The sequence below is a fragment of the Puma concolor genome, chromosome C2 (assembly GCF_028749965.1).
Source record: "Puma concolor isolate L17-30 chromosome C2, mPumCon1.1.hap2, whole genome shotgun sequence".
NCBI lineage: Eukaryota > Metazoa > Chordata > Mammalia > Carnivora > Felidae > Puma > Puma concolor.
Genome location: NC_141675.1, coordinates 42,675,981 through 42,683,068, shown reverse-complemented (window position 1 = coordinate 42,683,068; position 7,088 = coordinate 42,675,981). Strand labels below are relative to the sequence as shown.

General features: G+C 35.8%; 1 long non-coding RNA gene across 2 annotated transcripts in view; it reads right to left on the bottom strand.

Annotated features, from left to right (window-relative positions):
* Positions 1–349: 349 nt before the first annotated feature.
* The window catches only part of LOC147577217 (uncharacterized), a 98,924-nt gene continuing 92,185 nt past the window's right edge, over positions 350–7,088 (bottom strand). Inside the window, exons 3-5 of one of the 2 annotated variants that reach the window (XR_015240035.1) lie at positions 6,244–6,359; positions 4,587–4,772; positions 350–2,035 (exon numbers count right to left, since the gene is read on the bottom strand). This is a non-coding gene — a long non-coding RNA (uncharacterized LOC147577217). The remainder of the gene's footprint in view (positions 2,036–4,586; positions 4,773–6,243; positions 6,360–7,088) is intronic. The other variant, XR_015240036.1, reaches the window with a different exon arrangement.

Genomic DNA, 7,088 nt, shown 5'->3' with positions numbered 1-7,088 from the left:
AACAAAAACAATCTTCAACGGTAACCATAGATTGAGTGAATTACCAAAAGTGTTCATACAATTTCCTATTAAAACCCACAATGGTTATTAAATACTTCTGTAATCTTAGCTTTATTAAGAGACAGGAAGGGCACAGTTTCCTTTTCCCTCCTCACTCAGCTAATCTGGTTCTTTGATGGTCATGCGTTTGGAAGAACCATGGGGTTTCCACCATAGCATAGTCTTCTCACAGCTAAATGGAATTAACCCTGTCAAGCCTTAAAAGAAGAAAGAAAGAAAGAAAGAAAGAAAGAAAGAAAGAAAGAAAGAAAGAAAGAAAGAAAGAAAGAAAGCATTTCATTGTTAGAAATACATTTGGAAATTTATTGTGAATGAATAGCAGTTGTATTAAAATACAGTCAATTTGTGCATAGGACATTTTTGGTAGGGCCACCAATGACAAAGAAACATCAATTTCAGAAAATGGATTTACTCAGTTTGCAAAATTACCCATGCTTAGGCTTACTCACTATCTATAGATGTCAAACGTTTGGTATCTTTTCAATTAAGTTCATTAAATACTTTTTAGATTCTGAATTAACATTCGCTACTCTTTTTAGCCAAAAGACCTAAAATCCCAGAAGGCGGGGGAGGAGATGGAAAAGTGAGTTAATGGAAGAGTACGACAAGGAGGCAGGTTTTCTATGAATTGGGAAGCACAGACTATAGTAAACCGCTGGATAATCCCCATCCTGCTGAGTGGTTGCCCCAGAGGTCTGATACAGCGCCAAAGCCTCTTACGCATACTGAAACAAAGCTTATTTCAAGCCGAATGCAGCTCCTAAAGCCACCATACTGCTCCCTGACAACCTCCAGTTGCACTGCTTCTGTATTTTTGTTTCCTGCTGTTTATATTTGCTTGTTCCCAAAGCCACAATAACTACAAAAACAAATACTTGTTATGCAATGCTTTGTATCGATGCAGGTAAAGTGCTCTGCTCCTTTTTTTTTTTTTACTTGTACATAGCTTGTGCAAATAGGTTTTTAATATATTCTGAGATTAATTTGGTAATTATAAACCAGTTTAGAAACACTCGTTAAACAACAGGTCATATAGTCACCATTTCTATTCCAGAATAATTCTGTTTTGACCCTTGAGCAAAGATGAGCAAATGTGTATTCAGAAAGAAATTTATTTGAATCGTCCACTTGCTTTGCCTTGTCAGGTCCCAATTGATATTCTGTTTGGATTTTTACTGCAATCTTTTTGACCTTTGGCAAGGGATTGTGCTGACTTATCTGATTTAAATGTTTGCAACAAGCTTTTAAGTTATTTTTTTTAAATTGGGCTAAATAGAATGTAGGTGATTTCAGGAAGCTATTTCTATTTTTAAGTCAATTCTATTCATTCTTCATAAAAATAGGATTATACCCATTGTGGCTGCATAAATACATAGCCTGTAGAAGTGTTCATAGTTTCTCTAGTACAAGAATGTCACCGAAATCCTCTAATGTAATCTGACAGAGGTAACAGAGTACCTTTTTACAAAAGGAAAACAAATAAAGAAGATTAACTTAAATGTAATCATATGTAAATTTTAAAAATGGAAAAATGGACCTTAAGCTTTTTATTATTTAAGGCTAATATAAGCACTAAGAATAACTGGGTGGTGAATGTATTACATTTCATTTTAAAACTCTGTACTCAAAAGAAACTTTGGAAAGCAAAAGGAAAATAATATTCCTTCTATTAGATTGAGATCTAGATTCCTTTAGGCTTCATCTTTCTACCTATACTAAAATTATATTGTTCAAAACTGGAAACCATATAATCGAATGCTAATTAAGCAGAAAATATTATGTCACAATGTTAAATTATTTCATGACTACACCACAGATACAAGCTTTGAGAATCTATCTAGTTATCAGGATATACCTGCCTTCTTTTTCTTTTTAGGTATTTCTCCTTTTTTCTCCTTTATTTAGGGAATTTCTCAAATCCAGTACAGGTTGACATAAATTTAACGTGCTCCTTTCCAGAAGTGAATGTTCAGTCCTGGAGACCCAAGACAAAAAGAAAACACACACAGTAATTAAAACAATATTGTAATGCACATTTTTAGCCTCAATTGTGCTAGGAAACTACAAGTTTATTTTCAGATTCTCTCTTTTCTAACCTATCATGGACAGCTTCATTTCTAGTCTTAGAGTCCCAAACACCAATATAAAAGGTGGAAACCATTGAGAGACAGAAAAATAGGTGAATTTATAGCTCAAAAGAATGTAAAAATATAAATAGGCAAGGTGCTGTATTCCATTTTATTTCATTAGGTTTATAGCTTTAACCAACATATTTGGCAACCATTATTTTATCTGAATGACTAATGTTTGTTAATTCCAGAAAGATTACACCAACCAGGAGATATTTTAAGCCACAGTTTTAGTGATTCCATCTTAAGACCAAAAAAAAAAAAAAAAAAGAAGTGAATGTTTTACTAATTGTCTTTTAAGTGAAAATAGCAATCAGTCCGGGCAAAAGAATAAAAAAATAACTCAGCTAATGCGAGATTAAAAAGTGATCCCATACTTCCAGAGTGAGACTTAGAGAAATGACAGAAAACCTATTAAAGAAGTGTTATCTCTCTTGAACGTATTTGCGGTTGTATTGTATTATTCACATGAACATTTACGGCATGATGCCCTTCCATTTTCTGTATTCACCTTCTAGCACCAAAGGAGAAAATACTGTGGGAAAGGGAAAGACCAATGGTTCTCAACTGGGGTCAGTTTTGCCCCCCCGCCAGAAGACATTCAGCAGTGTCCGGAGATACTTTGGGGGATCCCATTGTGGGGGATGAGGTGCTACTGGAATCTGGTGTGTAGAGGCCAGAGACACTATAGTACACAGGGCAGTCCTCTACAAAGTAGAATTCTCTGGCCCCAAATGTCAATAGTGTCAAGGTAGGAAGAATGAAACAAAACAAAAACAAAAACAAGACAAAACAAAAGGATCGTCAATTGAGCTTTTCTTTTTCTATTGTTTCTCTCCTTCACATGATAAAATGATTGTCATCATTATCTCCTTCTTGAGTTTATTGATGCCTCTAATTTTCCCCCTAAAATAATTTTTCGAAGTTCCAAGGCTGTTCTTGTGGATACCACTTTTGTTTCGAATACTGCCTCTTGCTCATCTTTAAATCTCAGATGCTACTTTTTTTCTCCATCTTCAGGATCAGACCCTCTTAGGGGCAAAACTGGAAGTTTCCTTGGCCTAGTCTATGGAATCATTTGTACTTTTAAAATAGGAGAAGGAAGAAAGGGAGAGGCCAGGAACCACAGTCCCTTATCCCTGGAAATAGTCTGGTAAAGTAGCTTTGCAAGGATGTCCCCAATAGAATTGAGCAAACTAGATGCAAATATGGTAGAAAATTCTAAACTCATATGAACTGTGTTTTCTCTCATTTAAAAACAAAGACGAAAAACACAATAATCTTCCAGCCTCACACTTACCAAAATATATTCCTTAACAATAGCTCCTCAGGAAAAGGTCTTAGTGGTCAAATAATATTAGCAAACATACTACTGCCATCCTTAGAGACTCTCCTTACACATTAATATGTTAAAGATTTTGAGAAGTGATACAATAAAAGCTGTATTTTGGAGTTTTAATTACTCTAGTGTTTTTTCTCAAACTTGACCAGAGGAATATTTTCATTGTGTTTGGTTATGATCTTCATTGCACCTGTTAACTAACATTCGGGAAGCACTAACCTAGTTTTTCTAATATAGAATGAAATCATTCCCTTTCATCTCATCTTAAAGAGCATATAAGCTCGCATATTTACATATAGCATAAAACACAATCTTTTTAAAAGATTAATAAAGAATAACTATGAAAGTTTGAAAGCTATCTAGCTAATGCTGCACATGGTAATTACTAAAGATGTTCAAGAAGTTAAAACGCATCAGGTAATACAAAACACTCTCCAGTTAAAAACATTATCTCCAGCCAAAACCAGAAAGACTTTCAAAGGCCATCTCATTTTGGGCTCACATGAGCCTGACCAAGGAACATACACACTGAGATGATCAAAATTGTTTCTTTCAGTTAATATTGCTATAAATGAAATGATCTTTATCACCTCATAACATGTATAACTTAAATATTGCATATTCAAAACAATATGTATCTATTCTTTTCATTTCATTTTAAAAAATTAATCTCATTTCTCTATCATTCTTACAATATATATTAAGTATGTCCATTTGGTCTGCTTCTGAGTGAAAATAAGGGTGAGTAGAGTAATAATAACAAAAAGCATGTAAATGCATCCAGAATTGGCCCACCTGTTTTATACGTAGTAGTTCCCTCCCAACAACACTGAATGAGCAGTAAGCACAATTATTATTCCCAGTTGAGAGCCAAGATTCAAGCTAATGGCACACTTTTAACTACTATGATAGATTTAAGTGGAATGAGCATTTTACACTTAGCAAACACTTTACAAACATCATCTCCTTTGTTTCTCATAAAAGCAATATTTGTAAGGTAGGTATTACTCCTCTAGTTTTCCATATGGAGAAATGGAGGAAAAGAAGTAACTCGCCCAAGATCACAAAGCCAGAAGATGAATCCAAAATGAACGTTATCCAGGGCCGTTTCTGTAAGCGATGCTGCTGCGGCCTTTTAGGTCTTCTGGGAAGCTCTCCAGGCTCGCTCCCAGCACTCCTGGGGGGCAGCTAGGAAGCACTCGCTAAGCTCTGAGCTGCTCATCCTTTGTGGTTTAGCTTGGCTGAGACATGAAAAGAGACAGTGGAGAATAACAATTATTTGGATGCTTGGAAATACTCAGCAGGTAAAAATGACCTGTACAAATAATGTATTTATTAAATAGAATAAGGTCTTCCCACATTTCTAGCGGGAATTTTCTTGCATAAATTAACTTTGCTTAACCTTCTTCCAGTGTTCACTGGTATTTAGTAATGTGTCACTTCTGTGCAGCTCTAATAATAATGATGATGGTATTAAAAAGAATAATGAGAGGGGCGCCTGGGTGGCGCAGTCGGTTAAGCGTCCGACTTCAGCCAGGTCACGATCTCGCGGTCCGTGAGTTCGAGCCCCGGGTTGGGCTCTGGGCTGATGGCTCGGAGCCTGGAGCCTGTTTCCGATTCTGTGTCTCCCTCTCTCTCTGCCCCTCCCCCGTTCATGCTCTGTCTCTCTCTGTCCCAAAAATAAAAAATAAACGTTGAAAAAAAAAAAAAGAATAATGAGGAAAAAAGGAGATAAAGAAATAGATATAAAAGTGTTAAATATTTTCCATTGATTTTATATTAAAACAATAACAATATTTGGCTATTTAACTTCTGGAAGATGTGTTTTTAGTAATTAGCTTCCTAGACCTGGTACAGGTGAAATGAAATGAAATAAATGTGATCTTTTTTCAGTTTTAGCATTTTGTGTAAGAAGCATTACAAAATGCCAAAAGAACTCCAACAAGAGATCTTATTTTTCTTACCTTAATCTAATTTCTCACAGAAATGTTAGACTAGAAATATATAACATATATTGGTTTACTTCTTAAGCTGCCTCCTCCTGAAAGTAATATTTTGGTGGCCTTAAATGTTATATCAAATTATAAAACGTAGAAAATCAGATGTTTATGCCTAAAGTGAAGAACGTAAACTGACTCAAAGCACAAAATGTTCCTATCTCTATATAAACTAGTTATGAATATTTTAAATTCCAGCACCCACTTGCATTCTGCCCTCTACTTGTCAATGTGCTTAGCTCCCTGCACATATATTAATCACAACTGTTGTATAAATTATTCTTATCACTGATGCAGTGAGAAAATCCCTAGTAGTCTCTCAATTATGGCTAAATTATTTTCTGAGGCTTAGGGTGACAACAACAATACTAATAGATGACTTTTAGCTAATGTTTACTTTGTGCTAGGCACTTTGTTAATTTTGTTCAAGCCTCACAATTCCATTGGAAAATGTATTATTATTACTATTACTATTACTATTATTATTACTATTACTATTACTATTAGTGAGGAAGCTGAGGCTCCAGTCATGCAGCCAGTAGAAATGAAACTAGGAATTATAGCCAAGCATCTCAACCTTGTAGAGTTTTTAACCACTATGTTATACTATATCCAGGAAGTACCAAGCAAGACCTTGACCTTGGCACTTCCCTCATTTACATTTCCCTCTGTGTTGTCAAGCAGATTGGTTTGCCAGGGAAATTTTAGAACTCACCAGACTTCCTGGAAGAACTTCAGACTAGGGATGCCTCAGAGACCATGCCATATCAAACCCAGCTCCCAAGAGTCTTTCCAGTTTAAAGCCACATCCTAGAGCTTCCCAGGAGCTGTCTTATGGGGGAAGGAAACCATTAGTCAGTCACCTGAACATCTGTAACATTGAACAGCCATTTCAAGAGCCAAAGATTTGCCCAGTACGTTTTAGGCCCTCTCTTGGGAACAGAAGGTCACCCCACTGGTTTATAAAGTTGAAAACAAGCTCTTAGTCAAGTGATGGATGTGGCATCATTGCACAAGATGTTTCCTGAGCACTGTCATCCTGTTCTTGGATACCTTAACACAAATTCTGGGACTCAGGCTAGCAAGCAATGTATTAACTATATTCATGCTGAACAGCAAAAGTTTAGGTGAATTGAATATATATCCTGAAGTCATATACTGGAAACTTTCTTCAATGACCATATCTTTTCAGTGAGCATAACAAGAAAAGGAAGGCTAAAGAAGAATGAGAAGTGGAAGGAAGGAAGGAAGGAAGGAAGGAAGGAAGGAAGGAAGGAAGGAAGGAAGGAAGGAAGGAAGTGACAGAGGGAGAGAAGGGAAAAAGGGAGGGAGGGAAAAAAAGAGGGAGGAAGGAAATAGTCATTTGAAAAACTTTAAAAATTCAAGTCCCATAATCCTACTATAGAATTAGCTAGTACTTGTCTTATTTCTCACATGAGCTGGAAATTTTGTCTAGCCCTGACATATTCCTGGGGTGCATAATATGTACATTTGATCCATGAGATGAGGTACACGATCAGATAATAAATGTGACTTGTTTTTTTAAGATGACATTTTAGT